The sequence below is a fragment of the Artemia sp. Qi Xiang Cuo genome, chromosome 9 (genome assembly GCF_049724085.1).
Source record: "Artemia sp. Qi Xiang Cuo chromosome 9, ASM4972408v1, whole genome shotgun sequence".
In the NCBI taxonomy this organism is placed as follows: domain Eukaryota; kingdom Metazoa; phylum Arthropoda; class Branchiopoda; order Anostraca; family Artemiidae; genus Artemia; species Artemia sp. Qi Xiang Cuo.
In genome coordinates, this window is record NC_142802.1 from 42,829,268 (window position 1) to 42,846,213 (window position 16,946).

At 35.4% G+C, this 16,946-nt stretch overlaps 1 protein-coding gene across 3 annotated transcripts in view; it reads left to right on the forward strand.

The window, feature by feature from the left end:
* Positions 1 to 284: 284 nt before the first annotated feature.
* Positions 285 to 16,946, forward strand: part of Scgbeta (sarcoglycan beta) — a 43,585-nt gene continuing 26,923 nt past the window's right edge. Inside the window, exons 1-2 of one of the 3 annotated variants that reach the window (XM_089094043.1) lie at positions 320 to 360; positions 7,805 to 7,938. The gene's annotated coding sequence lies outside the window, so the exon portion shown is untranslated. Of the gene's footprint in view, positions 361 to 7,804; positions 7,939 to 16,946 lie in introns of all 3 variants that reach the window. The other 2 variants (XM_089094040.1, XM_089094042.1) reach the window with 2 other exon arrangements.

Sequence of the window (16,946 nt, forward strand, 5' to 3'; positions counted from 1 at the left end):
GATGAATAAATAATAATTTCCTGAAGGTAAAGAAGCTTGAATTGTTGTTATTGTATACTTTTTAGTCACCTTTTAAAAGTTGGAGGGAGTATCTTTAATGAGATTACGTAAAAATATGTTTTTCAAATTATACAGGCAACAAATGTCCCCTCCCCCCTTTAAGTATTGCTCTTGATAGTGAAATTAAGGCACCCTGACTTGAAGAGACTTTCCTATCAAAAGTTACGAAAAAGTTACGTTTTTAAGAGTTGGACGTTACGAAATTTTTTGGTGTGGTGGCAACTCTGGGCTCATTAACTTCAAAGATAGATTTGGGTAGCCTAAATTGGCATTTTTTCCCATTACTTAGGTAGGCAGAAGGTAAACACACTACTGGATGCATCTCTATTTGCTCTTAACAATTTTCTTTGAAAATTTTGTACTTTTTTAGAAGCCAGGCAACACGCGAGAAGAACTGCATATAGAATGTCAAAGATAGGCCTACTATTGAAAAACAGGTGGTAAATTTTTTGTTATTCATATTATTTACTTATTAATAAAGTAAACATACCACTCAATACCTTTTTTGGTAAATATTAACCAACTCATATTATTGACTTACAAGTAAAGTGAATACACCACTTGATGCCTCTTTTTATGCTCTTATCAAATATAATACTTATTTTTGTCAGAAATGAATTTTACCCCCACCCCTATATATCCCAATTCAGGGTATATCTTTGCACCTTAGGGGGGGGGGGTAAATTTTATTTATGATGTAAATGGGAGGTAAGTTTAAACCTTCCTCCACCCCCTAATGTGCAAATATATACCCTGAATGGGTATGTAGGGGTGGGAGTAAAATTCATTTCCAACAAAAATGATTATTATATTTGTAAAGAGCATAAAAAAGGGCATCAAGTGGTATATTCACTTTATTCATAAGTCAATAATATGATTTGGTAAAAATTTACCAAGTTTAAACTTTACCCCCACCCCCCTAATGTGCAAATATATACCCTGAATTGGTATATATAGGTGGGGGTAAAATTCATTTCTGACAAAAAATATTATATTTGGAAAGAGCATAAAAAAAGGCATCAAGTGGTATATTCACTTTATTCTTAAGTCAATGCAATGATTTGGTAAATATTTACCCCTTTTTATATGCTCTTTCCAAATATAATAATCATTTTTGTTGGAAATGAATTTTACCCCACCCCTATATATACCAGTTCAGGGTATATGTTTGCACATTAGGGTGATGGGGGGAAAGTTTAAACTTACCTCTCATTTACATCAGAAATAAAATTTATCCCCATCCCTCTAATGTGCAAATATATACCCTGAATTGGTATATATAGGGGCAAGAGTAAAATTCATTTCTGAAAAAAATGATTATTATATTTGAAAAGAGCATAAAAAAAGGCATCAAGTAGTATGTTTACTTTATTTGTAAGTCAATAATATGAATAACAAAAATTTACCTAACAGGTTTCTGCTGCCTAGTGAGGTATTACTCACTCTGTGAAAAATATTTAGGCCTAAAATTCAGTTTATTTGGGATTAAAGGGGCAAAAAAAGATACCTATGTTAGGTTAAGTTAGGTTATGTATTTTATATATGCTATGCTTTGTACACATTTGGACATATGACAGGACCAATGGAAATTTTGACAAAACAACATTTACCTTAATTTTCAGTTATCAGTTTCTTTTTCTCTGGCTTTACTTCTGAAAATGCAGTTGGCCTTCCTGTCATTTGAGTATAATTTTAAGCCATATCAATATTTTTTCTCAAAATTAGGAAATGTATTTGCATATCTTAAAACCTTATAAATTAGGACTGAGCAAAGTTGTGAAGCTGAAAACAATTTTGTTATACTTCTTTTAAACAGAAGACCTACTTTGGAAGGTTCCACTTTTATATCACACAGCTTTTTAAAGGTCATCAAAGGTTGGGACCCTCTAGAGGTAGAAGGAGTGGAGTTAGGTACTCAAAATACCTTCATGGGACATACTTTAACCTGTAGACCCATCCCTGATAGTCTCATTTTCCTAACCTAACCCCTTTCCAAGATAGCTAAAGTAGAATTTTAACACCAGGGGAAATAATAAATTATCACTTAGTGATTTTTTTACTTAACAAAACTGCACTGCAGTGATTTATCATCCAAAGTGCCAGATGCACTCTGCTGCCTATTCTCAGAAAAGTGATTTTAAAACAACACAGGAATTTTGTGGCCATTTACAAACTCATCAGTTTCATTATGTTCATTGCTTCCACTTTCCTTGAATTTTGGGGATTTTTATGAAAATCTTACAAAAAAAACAGAGTGACAAAAATGCTTGGGCCTAGAAGCATTAAAGCTTTAAATCCAGCCCCCCCCCCCTTTGTCTAATGTATATTCTCCTCTATGAATTTATAATTCCACAAAACTTTTCTTCCTGCTGCTTGTTTACCATTTACTGTAAGATTAATATGAACTAAAAACTTATTAAGTAGGGTAGAAGACTTCTTTTTGGGAAATACCACTTTTCTTTGGCTTTCTGTAAAAATGGAGATGGGTTTTGGACTGCCTCTATTTTACTACAGCATGACACAATGCAAGCATAGACCAGGTCACCTCTCACTGGAGCCAGTCAAGTGGGAGCATGGGTGCCCATATGCTGAATTTTAGGGGGGTGGTCTTACCTGGTCTAATTGGCACTTCCAATGCTATATAATTGAAATGTCAAGACAAAATATCATAGGCAGTGCAACAGGACTGCAGTGCCATAGTGCTGCCTAAGTAAAGAGTGATATGGGTAAAATATATTGATTTTTTTTTAGACCAGGACACTTCTTAAATGAAGAAATGTCATAGGAACTTCAAAAAGAGCTCATGGAGGGCAACCAGCTTACCCTACCCCATGTCAATCACTTCCCCAAACACAATCAAAATTTTGAGATAGCCATTTTGTTCAGCATAGTTGAAAGGTCGAGAAATTATGACTTTGAGGATGACAACCCCCACAACCCTTAGGGCAAGGGTTGTAAGTCATGCCCTGAGGGGATATAAGGTTTTTTTATAGAAAGGGTGGTTGTATAAACCTTGGAGTCCCATTTGATTGGCAATGAGAAGTTCTACTGGCCCTTTTAAGAGTCAAAAGTCACTGGAGGTCAACCAGCCCCCCTGTACACCAATCATTTCCCCAAACAAATTCAATGATAATTTTTTAGATAGCCATTTTGTTCACCATAGTTAAAAGGTCCAGAAATTATGCCTTTGAGGATGACACCTCCTGCTACATAGTCCTCAGGGCAAGGGTTGTAGTCATACCCTGGGGACATATAAGATTTCTTATAGAAATGGTTGTTGTATAAATGTCAAAGAGGGCTCATTGGATTGGTAATCAGAAGTTATACCGCTCTTTTTTAAGAGGCATAGTGATCAGAGGGCAAATACCCCCCACACACACAGACACATTATATTTTCCCTAAATGCATCTGATATAAATTTTAAGATGGTCATTTGTTGTCATAGGAACTTCAAAAAGGGCTCATTTGGTTGGTAATTGAAAGGGTTAGTGCCTTCTTTAATATTAAAAAGTGATTGCAGGGCAATTATCCCCCCTTAACCAACATTTCCCCAAACACCTCCAATCAAAATCTTGAGATATATATTTTGTTTGTTGTAATTTAAAAGTCCAGAAATTATGTCTTTGAGGATGAAAACCTCCTCAAGAGTCAAATTTATCAGAGGGTAGGTATAACCTCCCCCCCCATGTCATATTTTCCTCCAATAGAACTTTTGAAATAGCCATTTGTTCAAAAATAGTCAAAAGATCTCATAGCACAGCCTTTGGGGTAGATAGAGCCCCCCAGAGTATGGGGGTAAGGTTGTAAGTTATGCCCTGAGGCATGTAAGGTTTTTATGAAGAGGTGGTCTTGTGAACTTTATAGGAGGCTCATTTGATTGGAAATGCATAGTTTTAGTTCTATTTTAAGAGTCAAGCATGATAGAGAGAAAATAGCCCCCCCCCCTCCCTGATATCCTCTTTTCCTCAAACATATTTGATTGAAATTGTGAGATAGCCATTTTGTAGCCAATAGTCTAAAAAGAATATAACAATGTCTTCAGTAATCAAATATAAGAAATATTTAGGCAGACATTGAACTAAATCAAAACAAACTATGACCATGTGGACTTTCAAAAAGGTGACAAAGCAATATCGCACGAACAACTTATATTATTAGGTTAGACCTTTAAGAGTAACTTGTGGGGGATTTTGAACTAGCCAGAAGGCACTATGTGCATACTTTTAATGCTACAACCACAGTTACTGTAACTAATGATGCTAAGAGTATTAAGGTGAAACTTCTAGGAAGTGTGTAGGGGGTGTTCCAATTAAACAAAAAAAATGTATACATGAAGATTTTCAAAAACGCAAATAAGCAATATCATAGGCAATGCCACTCTATAATAGCTAGAAATATCATTGAAACATTTTAATAAGCTAATTCAATTCAAAATTAAAAGCTCTAGTGTCCTTTCTAAGAGTAAAAAGAGATTGGAGGGCAATCAGCCTGTTTCCCAAACAAATGCAGTCAAAATTTTGAGACAACCATTTTTTTTTTCAGCATAGTAGAACGATCCAGCAGCTATGTCTTTAGAGATATTAGGCATGGCAACCCCCCACAATTATGCAATTGGTCCATAATGCTACATAACTAAATACTGCTTTAAGACTAAATCATAAGGCATTGTTTTTGCGGTTGCCAATAGGGCAATTCAGAAATATATCGAGAACGACTGGGGGTATTAATTTGAAACTTTTAGGGCTACTATTATTACTACTTTTGCTCTTACATTTTAAATAAATGAAAAGAGTGTAAGTGTATCTAGGTTGTCAAAGAGCATATATACTATCTTTTTGGAATGATATAAAGTTGCATTTTTTCAGGTCAACTTGAGGAGGTATAAAATTTAATTGAAAAATACTATTTTTGTCAGGATTAAAAATTGTTGAAAAAGCTTCTCCCAACATACAAAAAGCAAGCCAAACTATGGATTCTTATTGGGAAAAAATAACGAAAAGATATAAAATATTATTTTTTTTTCATGAAAATGACTTTCAATAAAAAGTGAACAGAAATTAATCTAAAAAAAAAGAAAAGTAGAGCTCCATTAAGCCAAAAATGGGCAAAAATGAAGTCAAGTAATTGTCCAAGCGTAAAACTACCACAAATCACTAGTAATAAATAAATGGAACTTAAAACAAACAGAAATTAGAATAAATAGCCAAACTCAAAACAAGCAAAAATTAACATTTGTTGGGCTGATAAACCCCATGCCTTCTCAAGACCAGAACATAATTTTCACTTTACTGAAAACAAAATATGTTTAAATTAGTTTTTTACTTTTTTTTACTTAAATAAGTAAAAAACTTTTTTACTCACTTTTTTTACTTTAAGGAATAAGTTTCAACATAGGTATATTAAACTGACAATCCACAGTCATTTTTTTTTCAGTAGACCTAAAGCCTAATTTATGTTCTGGTCTTGAGAAGACATGGGGGTTGTCAGCCCTAGTAATGTCAATTTTGACTTGGCTATTTATTATAAAATTTCTGTTGATTTTGAGTTTCATTTATTTGTTAATGATTTGTGGTAGTTTTATGGTTGGAAAATTATTTGACTTTATTTCTGCTCTTTACTTTTGTTTTAACAACTGATTTTGTGGGAAAAGTTTTTTAAATTAATACAAATATAAGACAGCATCATTCAGCCAAGAGGGGGCTGGGGCCCCCTCCCCCCCCCCTCATATGGGCTCCCATGAGTGGGAGTACTTTCTCATCATAAATTCAAAATGTGATCTCTATTTTCACAAGCAACTGAAAAGAAAAAATATATTTAATATTTGCAATTTATAGAATAAATATCAAGCAATAAAAGTTAAAATTTTAGAATAAGACAAAATCAGCATTCTATTAATATGTGAATAAAACTGAAACACTAAAAAGATATATACATCAAAATATGATAATTGGTATTTCCAAAAAGAGGTCCTTCTAGGTAATTCAATAAACTAATAATTTCAAGTGCCTGATCTTATATAATTTTAATAATAAGCATATTGATGTTTAGTTATGTATTCATAGCTTAGATTTTTAGTTATGTATTCATGGATATATGCAATTCCTATTTGGTAACAAGATGTAAGGGTTTGAGTTTGAAATAATTTCACTCAATTGCATACTGGTTTTTTACCTTATATATAATTTGGGTTATGCATATATACTTGTTCATAAGGGGGGGGGATAAAGTTTTGCATCCTACATTTAAGGAAGATATAAGTAAGTATTTTAGAATTTTTGGAAGTAGTTTCCAGAGTTTTCTGGTGTTTTCTTGTGGGGAGCAGAAATGCCAAATTGAAACTTTAAGAAATAAATGTGGAGTTCAAAGACGGCAAAGGAACAGGGTTTTGAGCCTCATACCTTTTCTCAGTTAAGACTTTTTAAAATTTGAAAGTCCATTTCTTAAATTTTAAGGAGAAGGCTTTGTGGATAGGATGGGGATTTTTAGGGGTAGACCTATGGCTTAAAATCCTGCTGAAATAATGGGAATTGCATTTTCAAAGTGTAGATAATGAAAAAGAGACTGAAAACCCAGAATTAACATTATATGTTTTTTGTCAAAATTGCAAATTGCCATTTTGTAAAATGGCAACTATGGAATTTCCTAAGCTCTAGAAATAAGGAAGAGTAGAGATAATAGCTTAATAACACCTTTATATGATGTATTTTAGGCTCATTTGTAGGGTAAATTTTAGGCCTATACTCAACCCTGAAGGTTTCATTCACTTACAAAGTTCATTCAGTTACTTTACAAAATAGCAAGAAGTCCCTCAACTAGAACTTTACCAAAAACTGCCTTAACACAGTCATAGATACTGATTTATATTGCTGGAGTGTGTTACTTCACTTTACCCCCCCCCATCTCTCTCTCTCTCTCTCTCTCTCTCTCTCTCTCTCTCTCTCTCTCTCTCTCTCTCTCTCTCTCTCTCTCTCTCTCTCTCTCTCTCTCTCTCTCTCTCTCTCTCTCTCTCTCTCTCTCTCTCTCTCTCTCTCTCTCTCTCTCTCTCTCTCTCTCTCTCTCTCTCTCTCTCTCTCTCTCTCTCTCTCTCTCTCTCTCTCTCTCTCTCTCTCTCTCTCTCTCTCTCTCTCTCTCTCTCTCTCTCTCTCTCTCTCTCTCTCTCTCTCTCTCTCTCTCTCTCTCTCTCTCTCTCTCTCTCTCTCTCTCTCTCTCTCTCTCTCTCTCTCTCTCTCTCTCTCTCTCTCTCTCTCTCTCTCTCTCTCTCTCTCTCTCTCTCTCTCTCTCTCTCTCTCTCTCTCTCTCTCTCTCTCTCTCTCTCTCTCTCTCTCTCTCTCTCTCTCTCTCTCTCTCTCTCTCTCTCTCTCTCTCTCTCTCTCTCTCTCTCTCTCTCTCTCTCTCTCTCTCTCTCTCTCTCTCTCTCTCTCTCTCTCTCTCTCTCTCTCTCTCTCTCTCTCTCTCTCTCTCTCTCTCTCTCTCTCTCTCTCTCTCTCTCTCTCTCTCTCTCTCTCTCTCTCTCTCTCTCTCTCTCTCTCTCTCTCTCTCTCTCTCTCTCTCTCTCTCTCTCTCTCTCTCTCTCTCTCTCTCTCTCTCTCTCTCTCTCTCTCTCTCTCTCTCTCTCTCTCTCTCTCTCTCTCTCTCTCTCTCTCTCTCTCTCTCTCTGATGAATAAATATATAGTCCAATCTAGGTTTTACATTCAAACTATATTTTTCCATAGCACAAATATTTTCTTCTTTCTTATTTTGCAGAGAATGCTAATCAATCAGAAGGAAAAAAATTGTCATTGTAGAAAACAGTGTAAATATCTATAGCGTGGTGTATATTTATCCATCAGGGGTAAGAGAGGGTTAAGTGAAGCAATGCAGTTTTACTATTTATATAAGTAAGTATTTATGATTTTTTTTTTCTTTAAGTAGCTTTCAGAAATTTTTTTGACCATTTTCTACAGACGAATTTCGCAAAAAAAATTTATTAGTATATTTGGAAAGAATATTAAAAGATGCCTAGAGTTCTGGGTTCACATTCTACCCTGCTAAGTAATGGAATGAACTCCTAATTTACCCAGATTTGCTGACTGACAATTGTGGATCAACAATAAGTTCTAAGAGAACATGAAATTTTACTTCTAAAATTGCAGCTTGGAGCAATCTTAGAATTTTTCCTTGCTCCAGAATTGATGATTGATAAGTTGTTGTCAATTTTGTTTAGTGACCAAAATCAATTGGATGATTAATAGCTTCCCAGTCTAGTGTCTACTCCCTCAAGCAAGACTCAACATCTATCTTCCACTTGAAAGTGTCTGTAAAGTCATCAGTAACTGTATATTCATATAGTTTCTTCCAACCATTGACAATTCTTGGGGAAAAGAACTCTGGTTAGGGTATACAGCTTTTACAAGTTTCAGGCAATGACCTCTGGTTCCTAAAGTATGCAAATAAAAAAGGAAACAATGTTGAGAGAGTGTTGGATTCCATTAGTTTGTAGGTTAAAATGACATTTCCTCATGTTTTCCTGAATTCAAGTATTGGGAGTTTCAGTTTACCTTGTATTGCACAATAAGAGAGTTCCTGCATGTCAGATATAATTTTAGTGGCATGTCTCTGCATTTTGTCATAACATTAATGTCTTTTAAATATAGGGAGGCTAGAGACACTCCAACTTCAAGCTTGCAATGGACCAGTCCTTTTGTTAGAAATTGGTCTTTAAAAAAGAGTTTCTGATGAAATTAAAGAGTAAAGTTATTTTCTTTGATTGTAATCCAGTGGATCAAGATTCTAAATAGTGAGAAATTTCTGCCATCAATTGAATATCCCTGAATCATTTGATTTCTCATTAACTTTTCCCTGCTTTTAAGCCTATCCCCCAATTTGGAAGCAAAAACGTATAGCCTTGATAAATCATTATTAAAGACACATCATTATCACTAGTATCATAGTCTTTATGCTTGCACATATTCTCTGAACCCAAAAATAGAGACGAAGACCACACTGCCTTTCCATAACAAAAAACAAAAGCACGAAGAACAATAGGGAAATCTTTTTGCAAGACAGTGGAGATAATTTGAATGAATATTTTGACCCTATGATTCCAAGGGCCGTCCTCAGCAAGACAAAAATATATAAAAGAAAAAAGACTCACAACAATAGGCGACCAATAAAACTAAAAAGTAAAATTTTTTTTCAAAGCAGTCCCAGCATCCTTACTTTAGCGAAGTTCAACCAGGTCTGATAAAAAGTAGGGTAAAACAAGGGGATTCAATGAGATGAAAGAAAAATAATTTAAAAACACGTTCTTATTGCTAATCCAGCCTTTTTGGCAGCTAACCTCAAAGGTCTTTTTGTAACCGGTTCTGTGTTAATGTCTACTTTTTTTTAAAATATTTTTTAATATTATTTTTAATTAAATTTGTGTATAGAGTATTTAGTGTATATTCCCCCAAGTCCCGATTTAAGGAAATATTATTATCAATCTTAAGTCTGATTTCAATTGATTCTCGGACTACCTGTTTTATGTCTAGGTCATTGCTAATAAGAGCGGATTCATCAAAAAGTATATTGTGGTTAGGATTTTCAAAAATATGGCTGCCTAATGCAGAATCAGATGAAACAGTGGAAATACTAGAATTTAGAGCTTTGACAATATCATCTTTATGCTGTTGTATGCGCTTTTCTAAATTCTGGTGTGTTCTACCTATATAATATTTGCCACAATCGCATGGTATTTGATAGACCCAAGTATTTGATAGACACGCAAGTATTTCAGAGAAGAAACAACACGGAAATAACTGCGCCAACATTGATAGTTATGGAGCATTGCGAAATGCAGAAGAAAAACTCTGTTGTAGAGGAGGCGACTTGGGGGTCAATCTCTGTGAGACCAAATCAAAAATTTATTGTATAGCTGTGGAGTAATTTTACCATTTTGTTTGCAATACTGATATTGATCATACTGATCAATTTGCAAACAAAATTATAAATGAATTAAAAAGTTTAAAACAAAATGGTAAAATTACTCCACAGCTATACAATAAATTTTTCCCCCTTGGTAGCTTTTGCCCAAAGTTTTATGGTCTACCAAAATTACACAAGCAAGGCATTCCTTTAAGGCTTATAGTAGCTTGTACGAAAGCCCCCACATCCAATATTGAGGAAGAGTTGTGTGAAGCCTTTAAACCTTTGCTTTACTCCCAAAAATCATATATATGTAATTCGGTAGATTTAGTTGAAAAACTCAAAAACGAAAATATTTCAGTCAATGCAATTATAAGTAGTTTTGACGGTGTTTCAAAGTATACAAATATTGATGTCACAGTATCTGAACAGTTATTAGAAAATAAAATCAAAGAAAATTATCACTTAATAGAAGCTTCAGTAACAGGAATAGATTGTGAAGTCTTAATGACCTTGGCTTAAACTCTGTAACAAATACTCAATGTATTTCCAATTACGTAATTCTTTTTACCAGCAAATTAATGGCTTAGCGATGGGCGCTCCCCTCTCTGGGTTACTGGCGAATATTTATGTGGAACATATTGAAAATTGGGCATTGGATTCGTATTTTTTGAAACATATCTTTTGGGGACGTAACATGGATGACACAATTTTGCTCTTGAACTATGGGGAAGATGTGGTTAATGGTTTTTTAGATCCCCTTAATACATACAAAAGAAATTTACAGTTTACTCTAAACATTATAATCGGAAATGAAATCCCATTCCTAGATGCGATAATTATTCACAGGTTTGATAAACTCAATTTTACTATTTATTGAAAACCAACACAAAATAATAGATATTAGCATTTTAAATCAAACCACCCCCCACAAGTTAAAAGATCAGTCGTAGTATCCCTCGTCGGTCGTGCCCTAAATATTTGTTTTGATTCCCACATCACAGCAGAATTAAACTTTATCAGGGACATACTTTTCGGAAATGGGTATCCTGTGTTATTTGTTAATAGTGTAATTAACTGAAGACTGAAAAGACACTCCCGTAAAATTAATGATAGTTTACCATGTGAGATTTCTGACAAGCCCTTAAACATAATTTACCTCCCTTTGCATCCCAAAAATCACTACAAATCTTAAAAAAGTTTGCACAAAAAATAATCTGTATGTAGTATTCACAAATTATTTTAAAATCATAAATTTTTTAAATTCTGGTAAAGATAAAACCCCAGTTACTCGCCAAAGAGGGGTCTATCAAATACCATGCAATTGTGGCAAATATTATGTGGGTAGAACACACCAGAATTTAGAAAAGCGCATACAACAGCATAAAAATGATATTGTCAAAGCTCTAAATTCTAATATTTCCACTGTTTCATCTGATTCTGCATTAGGCAGCCATATTTTTGAAAATCCTAACCACAATATACTTTTTGATGAATCCGCCCTTATTAGCAATGACCTAGGCATAAAGCAGGTAGTCCGAGAATCAATTGAAATATTATATAGGTAGAACACACCAGAATTTAGAAAAGCGTATACAACAGCATAAAAATGATATTGTCAAAGCTCTAAATTCTAATATTTCTAATGTTTCATTTGATTCTGCTTTAGGCAGCCATGTATTTGGAAATCCTAGCCACAATATACTTTTTGATGAATCCGCCCTTATTAGCAATGACCTAGGCATAAAACAGGTAGTTCAAGAATCAATTGAAATCAGACTTAAAATTAATAATAATATTTCCTAAAATAGGGACTTCGAGGAATATACACTAAATGCTCTATACACAAATTCAATTAAAAATGATCTTACAAAATATTTTTAAAAACCAATAGACATTAACACAGAACCTGTCACAAAAAAGACCTTTAAGGTTAGCTGCCAAAAAGGCTGGATTAGCAATAAGAACGTGTTTTTAATTTATTTTTCTTTCATCTCATTGAATCGCCTTGTTTTATCTTACTTTTTATCAGTCCTGGTTGAACTTCGCTGAAGTAAGGATGCTAGGACTGCTTTGAAAAAAAAAGTTTACTTTTTGGTTTTATTGGTCGCATGTTGTTATGAGTCTTTTTTCTTTCATATATTTTTGTCTTGCAGAGGACGGCCCTTGGACAAAGGGCCGAAATATTCATTCAAATTATCTCCACTGTCTTGCAAAAAGATTTCCCTTTTGTTCTTCGTACTTTTGTTCTCTGAACCCAAATTGGGACACTCAATAAGCAGTGCAAGGATTTGAGGGGGGGGAAGGGGAAAATGACCCCCCCCCGCTTTGACATTTAGAGACTTCATTAGCATATGAAGAAGAAGAATTTATATATCCTGATCCATCCTTTTATGTACTTCATAATTATACCAATTACTACCTTTGCAAATTCCATTTTGAGCTTTTAAAGTAACTCCTTGTCACTTCTCATGTGCCAGTAGAAATGTGTCGAAATAAGTTGTTAAAAATAATCATAGTGCTTACTTATCTCATTCATTAAAAGCACATTGTTTCACCTTATCCCCCCCCCCCTCATGGATAAATACACAGCCCACTATATATATTCACACTATAGGCTATTTTTGAATAGTATAACTCTTTGCTTCTGTATTATTTTAAAGAAAATTCTAATTAGTCAGTAGGAAGAAAAGAGTCATGGTATTGCAGAATATAGTGTGAAAATATATAGTGGTATGTATTTTTATCCATAAAAGGGTGGGGGACATTAGGGTAAAGCAATATGTTTTAGGAATGAGATAAATAAGTATGTAAAGTAGTTTTAATAATTCTTGGTAACCATTTACTACTGGTAAATAATTAGGAACAAGGTGTCCCTTTAAGGCTCAAAATAAAATTTGCAAAAGAAGCAATTAGTATATTTGGAAAGAGCATAAATAAGCATCAAGTGGTGTGTTCACCTTCTACCTAGCAAAGTAGCCAAAACATCTATGAATTTATCTATCAGTGTTTTCATATTTTCTATTAGATTCATGTCTAGTCTGGCAATATTCACTGTTTGTTCAGCTTTTAGTTGTTACATCAAATTCACATTCCCCCACTCCTTCCTAATGGGGCCAGATATAGCCTTATGGCATACACAAAACCCTTGCTTATTTTTTCCCCTTTAGATTGGCTTTACAAATAAACTACTTATATGGAAATTCTATCTGTAGAATGTGGCTTTGTCTGGCCCCAGAGTGCTGGGCACACGTTGAATGGAAGGAATTAGTATATTTGGAATCAGCATCGAAAGAAGCACTAAATAGTATGTTAGTCTTTTAGCTAGCTAAATTGTTTAGATGGTGATAAATTTGCTGCATTTTTATAGCAGACTTAATGCTGAAATCTCTCATAAGAATGCTTGAATTGTTAGGCCTCAAAGAATAAGCTTCTGTGAACCAAAAAAAAGTTAAGATTTGTCATAGGAGAAAAATCTGATACAGAAAAAAAAATACTATTATATTCTCCAGTCAATTTTCTTTCCAAAGTTAATAATTCCTGCTATTGCAACTGATTCCCAGACCTGCCCTCTTTAGCATTCCTGTCTCTAGCCCTTTACTAATTATGAGGTTTTAAAGATTCTGCAGAGACATGCCTTTTTCATGACATAACTAAGAAAAGCACTGTTCAAGTTTGGAAGTTGGGGCTAAGAATACCTTCCATCAGTTGCAAGTATTGGCAAGGTAGTCCCTATATTTGAGCCAGGCTCTGAAAATTTGAAATTTTGTTGAAAGCTAGGTGCAATGATTCAAACCTTACAAACTCGGGAAAGAAAAATGTATGTGGTTAGAAATTCCATCCTGGACACTTATTTTGGCTTAAAATCTACGTCTAACTCAACACAACGCACAGGTGAATTTCAGTCACCTGGCTCAACGAATTCCTTAATTAGCAGAAAACTGCTAAACAGCAAATAATCTGCCCTCTCTTTCCATGGATCTGGCTCTGTCGGACTTTCATCTGTTCCCAAAACACAAAAGTTTCCTTGCTAGTCAATATTATCTATCCAATCAGAAAGAGACTTTGGCTGTTAATAGGTAGATTGGAGCACTGCAAAGGTTGAATAACAAACCTTTTTTTGATAACTTAGATGGTCATTTTCATGATCATGCCAAGAACTTTTTAAACCACTCTTTTAAATGAAGGGTTTTTCAATGCCCTCAACACCTGCTCATTGCATTGACTTAAGTTTTACTGATGCTTTATCAAGAGTACAATCAATATCTGTAAAAATGTTAAACTCAATCATGAAAGGGGGGGGGGGGTGAGAATGTTGGTTTCCCCTCCCAGTTTCAAGTTTTAATATTGCTTTTTATCTAAGGAATATTTTGAATTTATTTGTTACAAAAAGTGTTTGAATTTTAAAGATTAATTTTAGCATCAGAGAAAGTATGTTGCCACTTACAATCAATCATAGGCAGCGCGTTAGCGCTGCCAAAGTAAAGAACGATGTGGGCACAATGTTTTTTTGTTTTTTTTCTTCAGCCAGGCACTTCGTATTGAAGGAGTTTCTTTGTAGAAACTTCGAAAAGGGCTCATTCGATTAGAAATTGGAGTGGCTAGTGCCCTTTTTAATAGTCGAAAGTGTTTGGAGGGCAACTAGCCCCCCCCCCCCCCACGCCCACCATTCCCCCAAACATCCAATCAAAATTTTGAGATAGCAATTTTGTTCAGCGTAGTTGATTTCCAGACAGAAAATATGTTTTTGAGGAGGACACTCCCCCACAACCCTCGGGGCAAGGGTTTTAAGTTATGCACTGAGGGCATATAAGAACGATGTTGACACAATGTACTATTTATTATTTTTTCCTTTGGAACTGGGCACTTTATATGGAAGGGGTCGTCGTAGAAACTTCAAAAGGGGCTCATTCGTTTGTAAATCGACAGGTCTAGGTCCCTTTTTAATTTTCTAATGTGTTTGTTGGGCAAATTGCCCCCCCCCCCCCCCTCACGCCCATCTTTCCTCCAAATACACCCAATAAAAATTTTGAGATAGCCATTTTGTTCCGCGGAGTTGATTTTCAGATAGAAAATATGTTTTTGAGGAGGACACTCACCCACAACCCTCAGGGCAAGGGTTTTAAGTTATGCCCTGGGGGCATATAAGGTTTTTATAGAAGACGTTGTTGTAGAAACTTCAAAACAGGCTCATTCGATTGGAAATTTGAAGGGCTAGTACCCTTTTTAATTGTCGAAAGTGATTGGAGGGTAACTAGCCACCCCCCCCCACCTCAATCATTCCCCCAAACACATCCAATCAAAATTTTGAGATAGCCATTTTGTTCAGCATAGTTGATTTCCAGATAGAAAATATGCTTTTGAGGAGGACACTCCCCCACAACCCTCAGGGCAAGGGTTTTAAGTTATGCCCGGGGGGCATATAAGGTTTTTATAGAAGGCATTGTTGTAGAAACTTTAAGAAAGGCTCATTCGTTTGGAAATTCGACTTGACTGTACCCATTTTATTCGTCGAAAGTTAATGGAGAGCAACTAGCCCCCCCCCCCCCCACGCCCATCATGTCCCAAAACACATCCAATAAAACTTTTGAGATAGCTTTTTTGTTCAGCATAGTTGATTTCGAGATGGAAAATATGTTTTTGAGGAGGACACTCCCCCACAACCCTCAGGGCAATTGTTTTAAGTTATGCCTGGGGGCGTATAGGGTTTTTAAAGAAGGTGTTGTTTTAGAAACTTCTAAAAAAACTCATTCGATAGGAAATTCAAAGAGCTAATGCCCTTTTTAATAGTCAACAGTAATTGGAGGGTAACTAGCCCCCTCCCCACGCCCATCATTCTCCCAAACACATCCAATAAAACTTTTGAGATAGCCATTTTGTTCAGCGTAGTTTATTTCCAGATAGAAAATATATTTTTGTGGAGGACACTGCCCCACAACCCTCAGGGCAAGGATTATAAGTTATGCCCTGGGTTCATATAAGGTTTTTATTGAAATCTTTGTCGTAGAAACTTGAAAAAGGGCTCATTCGATTTGAAATTCAAAGGGCTAGTACCCTTTTTAATAGTCGAAAGGGATTTGAGGGCAACTACCCTCCTTTCACGCCCATCTTTTCCCCAAACACGTCCAATCAAAATTTTTAGATGGCCATTTTATTCAACGTAGTTGAAAGTTTTGGAAATTAGGTCTTCAAGGATGACAACCCATCCTCCTAAAGCTCTCAGGGAAAGGGTTGTAAGTTATACCCTGGGGGTATATTAGGTTTTATTGAAAGTGTTATCGTAAAAACTTCAAAAGGGCTAATTCAATTAGAAATGAAAAGGACTATAGCCTTGTTTGATAGTCGGAAGTGATTGTGTAGCGACAAACGCCCCTCTTACACCCGCCATTTTTCCAAACACATCCAATCAAAATCTTGAGATATCCATTTTGTTCAACGTATTTGAACGTTCTGGAATTTAGGTCTTTTAGGATGATAACCCCCTCAGAGCCCTCAGTGCAAGGGGTGTAAAGTTATGCCCTGGGGGCATATAAGGTTTATATAGAAAGTTGTTGTATAAATCATAGGCAGCACGATCGCGCTGCCTAAGTAAAGAACGGGGCCGCTCAAGAACGAGACAAGAAACGGGTACTAAGTAAAGATGAGGAGAATCCCCCACAACCCTCAAGGCAAGGGTGTTAGGCTATGCCTGGCGGACATATATGAACGATATTCGCACAATATATTATTCTGTAACTATTCCCTTTAGAGCACGACACATTGTATCGAAGAAAGTGTCTTAGAAACTTCAAAAAGGGCTCATTCAATTGGAAATCGGAGTGGCTTGTGCCCTTTTTAATAGTCGAAAGTGATTGGAAGGCGACTAACACCCCTCTCACGCCCACCATTTCCTCAAACACATCCAATTGAAATTTTGAGATAGCCACGTTGTTTAACGTAGTTGAAAGTTCTGGAAATTCGGTCTTAGAGGATGACAACCACCCTAACAGACCTTAGGGTA